The 4,582-nt window shown below is 30.8% G+C and overlaps 1 protein-coding gene across 6 annotated transcripts in view; it reads left to right on the top strand.

Moving 5' to 3' along the window:
- LOC106679912 (homeotic protein antennapedia) overlaps positions 1–4,582 on the top strand; it is a 419,490-nt gene that overhangs the window by 293,079 nt on the left and 121,829 nt on the right. For 2 of the 6 annotated variants that reach the window (XM_067047194.1, XM_067047195.1), the window contains exon 1: positions 3,228–3,666. The exons of the other annotated variants lie outside the window; for them this stretch is intronic. The gene's annotated coding sequence lies outside the window, so the exon portion shown is untranslated. Of the gene's footprint in view, positions 1–3,227; positions 3,667–4,582 lie in introns of those variants that run through there. 6 annotated transcript variants of the gene reach the window in all.

Raw genomic sequence — 4,582 nt, 5'->3', positions numbered from 1 at the left:
AATACAAATATATAAAATAAAATAAATAATAGACTAAAAATAGGAAATATAGACAATACTGGAATGTATTGTAAATATTCTATTATAGAGTTCATATTACTCACTTTGGAGTAAACAATATACGAATTCATCATATTGTTTGTTATATTCACTGTATAATACAGATCAAAAATGAACTTAATCCAATGCGCCAAACAGTGAATGACGACTAGGAAACTGGATTCTGTCGAAAGTGGGAACCAACACCTTCAATATCTCGACCTCCCATCTACACGGCCGGAAGTTCAGCGGAACTGTTCGAGCTCTGGCCATGTAGTGATCGATCATTTTTTTTTTGTTCTGTTTCTACAAGCTTTTATTTAAAAAACAAAAAAAAAAAAACTGTGTCACTCTTTCCCAACTGCACAGCCGCAGATAGTTATCGCTGGCACAAGGACTGTGGGTTCAATGTCACTGTTACGGGAGGCTGATTTTACCTCCATAATTACCATTAAGGAAACAATGTCTAAATTATAATTTTATATTATATAGTATGTAAATGTTACAAAACTAAAACTAGATGTTGTTTTAGTAACGAAAACTCTTTCACGAAATATTAGTAATAACCTAGTAACTAAAAAAAAAAAGCTGATGTAGAGGTGAATTACTTATACGAACCCGTTGTAATTATCATATTTAACAGCAGTACTGAGGAAGTAAAAAAATTAATATATTTGTTTATTATACTTTCTTGTCCTTTTATATCGAAATTATTTTTCCTTTGGATCAGGTTTTGATCTGGAATGGTGCTGGAGTAAGTTAAACGAACGTAACGTCTTGAAATTTATCAATCATCAAATCTTTAGTATCTACCTGAAGTTAGACATTCATCTGATAAGCTGGGCTGAGTAACATACTAAACTTCCATCGAGGCTTGTTAGTATTCTTAGTGACTGCTAAGACCTACGCCAAAGACTGCTCAGTAGACTTGCACTTGTTTCTTTTCCGGCCTGACCTAGTTTTCCTTGAGTTGGAGCGTCCTTGTGCTCTATAACATTTGTTTACAATTGATTATACTTCGCAGTTTGAAAAAATTGTTCAAGGGTGTTTGGGATTATTTAAACTTATCCCGTCAAATAGAAATAACAATAAGGTATTTAGTAAAAATTTTAAAATTTTTTTTAATTTATATATTTAATACTAGGTTAGCCTGGTGGGCCTTACTTGGTTGATATAACCGTTTCTTTTTTTTAACAATAGATTATGGGGGGTACAGTCTCGTACAAAAGATACACCTAACTATTTAAAAATATATAATTAAAAGAAAATAAGATAAAATAAATTGATACAAAATAATGCTTCGTAATAAAAGAGAAAAGTAAAATTAATAACAAAAATAACAACATTCGTAGACCTAACAAACAAACAATTGCCCTCTAATGGTAAAGAAAAACAAGTTATTTGCAAAAAAGGTGAGAAGAGAAAAAATAAAAATAAAATAGAAGTATTGTGAATAATAGAATTTACAAATGAATGTCCGGGCAGCAGACTGGGCTTCAGTCTTCGGATTGAGGTTGGGTTTCCCAAGTTGAAGGTCACTGCTCCTTTAACTGTCGGTAAATAGGAGTGGAAATTCATGAACTTTTTTTTTTTTATGTAATCCTCTATGGAATCCATTTTTTATTCCCGATGCAATTGGCTATTTATTATGAACCAATGAGCATCTTCTGCGATTCTTAGGACTTTATTTTGAAAAGATTGTAATTTTCTTCTTTTGGTAAAGGATGCCGCTTCTCAGACTTCGCAGCCGTACATCAGCAGTGGACTGAGAATTGTTTTAAATATATATAAACAGTTGTTTCTGTTTTTAGTTTGGAATTTCTATTTAAGATAGGATATATCATTGCTAACCTTGAAGTTAGTTGAATGTTGATATGGTGATTCCTAGTAAGGCGGTGATCAAGGTAAATTCCTAGGTATTTTACTGTTTCACTGGCAGGATTTTAGTAAAATTATTTTGATGCGATACAATACGCTTGTATTTTTAAAAATGTTGCAAGTATTGGACCTATATCCTAATTGGATTATTTTTTTACTTAATTTGAGGTATTTTATTTTTATTAGCACTATTAATTATTTTAATCAGCGGTTCCTCTGCGCTAAGGTAACTAATTGTATCAGTAATGTTTAAAAATTACAAACAAAATTACCATTAGGAACGAAATATTTTTTTTTCATAATTCAAGGTATTTTATTTTTATTTACACTATGTAATTATCATAATGAGCCATCTTTCTGAGTTATGATTGATGAAAATTTCAATGGTGCGACGTAAGTTATTCAACAGTTATAGAATCGAAGTTTAAAAAAAAATTAGAGAAACATCAATAGTTTTTTTTTTCATTTATATGACTTATTTACATTAATTTTTCTTTCTAATGATCAAATATTGACTGAATGGTTGTTTGTTTTTATTTGGGAAACTAAGGGTTTTGTTCTTAAGCCTTCCAATAATATTTTAACAATTAAGAAGCTTTCCATCAAATTGGAGAATATGGTCGGGGAGGGGGAGAGGGGTGTGGTCAGCAAAAAGAACACAAATAATTATTTATTCATGCCGACGTTTCGACCTGAGTTTTAGGTCTTAATCAGAGAGCTTGTAGCAAAGGGGTCCTAGCTAAAACGGGGTTTTAGCTGAGATCTCTTTCTAAATCAAAATCAACATTTTTTATAAAAAATAAACTTATCTACCTTAGATCCTGATTTTTTAACTAGGATTCTCACATAATAATTAAAGATTAAGAATTATTTAATGAAACTTTTTCGATTTGAGGATCAAAAAGCCTAAAACGATCCTGTGTTTTTTTAATTTATAGAGGATTAAATAGAACAGGTTTGTAATTAACTATATATCTACTGTATTTTTCAATTTTTTTGTATTATTATTATTTTTTTTAATAAGTCTGTTCCGTATTCACCTTTGCAACTTGAACCTTTTCATCATTGCAGTCACCCGTCGTCACACGCTGCTCTTCACCGCGTACACCTTACCACCCTCTCATGAATATTTACTATTGTTTCATTAATTGTAGGGATGGTATTGAATTAGATGAGGACCATGTGAGGGGGTGGTTACTTTCATTTATCGGGTTTTCCAATTACGACGGCAACTGGGAGGGATACAGTGTAAGAGAGAGAGGGGGAGCGAGAGGCGCGCGCAGTACCGACTCTGCCGCTAGTCGCGTGTTCGCTCAGTCGCAAGTCGCAATCCGAGTCGCAAGTCATGTTGCAGATAACGTCGGTAAAGTGACGTCGGATATCGCGGTTGGGTGTCATGGCTTTCTACCTCAGGAGGAAGAAGAAATAGACACTTTAACTAATTAAAATATATAAATACAATTTCCTTCGTCCAAGGTGTATACGAGAAAATTTTATTTATTTTTTCAGAAAAAAAATTGGTGGGTCCAAAAAAAAAAATTAAGAAATCTTATATTTAGAAACTTTCGAATCCGTACCTGAAATTTGTATATTAGGACAATTTCAATGAGTGTAAGTTAGTTTGTAGTGAGAAGCCTCAGCGCTGCAATAAATTTGTGATATATTTTTTTTTTTAACTTCAAAATTAGATTCGTAGTTTACATTGGACTCTGGTAGTATCATACCTCCCTACGGACTGATTGCAAACAGGTAAATATATTATTATAATATTCTTATTTACTTTATTGACTGACCTATAAATCATCTCAATATTCTCAATCACTACGCTAACCATGTATTTGTCATATCAGAATTACTCTAAATACTTTGCTTCTTGAATTTATCTTGTCAAGACAAGTTGTTTACAACTAAGTAATTCTGCAATATTTTTCCCCTTATGGCTTCTATTACCTTATCACACGATAAATTTGGTATTTTTTGTCAGTCTGATCATTATATTAAAACTATCATTACATATGAATATTATTTCATAGTGTACCTTAAGATTATAACTTCTCATAAGTAAATAAATAAAATAAAAAGCTAAAATAATGCCGTAAGAAACATAATTTGTTTTAACATTATAACTATTTTCCGCCAAAGGTGATTCAAACATATTTTGGAAGCCAATAAATTCTATACATCAGCAGATCATACCCTAAAATACATTATATCTATTCCTAACTGTTCTCCATTACCATTTCCAATTAATACATATTACTGGATTCTGACTTTGACTTTATTCCAACTGTAAATTAAAATAGGGAAAACGTTATAAAAATGTTTATCATAAGAACGACACTTACGACAGTATTATGTTTTGTCAACAATCCCGCTCGGCACAATTTTTTTTTTTTAATTTAATTTAATGAATTGGTTATGACTAAAAACTGGTTCTTTCAGCATATTAATATATTATTAGTCTAAATTTGTAAAGAAATAAATATTTATGTTTATTTACCAAAACAATAATTGTTCTACCATGGGTTCATTAATTACAAAATTATTAGTATGTTTGATAAGAATAGAGAAAAAATTATCTCGTGAAATAAACCTATCTTAAAATTCTATTGAAACTATTGTCATATAATCATATAATCATTAAATTTGTAGAGACTGTATTTTT

Source organism: Halyomorpha halys, unplaced genomic scaffold (assembly GCF_000696795.3).
Source record: "Halyomorpha halys isolate HHAL.00 unplaced genomic scaffold, Hhal_1.1 Scaffold15.1, whole genome shotgun sequence".
Taxonomy (NCBI): Eukaryota; Metazoa; Arthropoda; class Insecta; order Hemiptera; family Pentatomidae; genus Halyomorpha; species Halyomorpha halys.
This window is presented reverse-complemented; position numbering and strand designations above follow the sequence as displayed.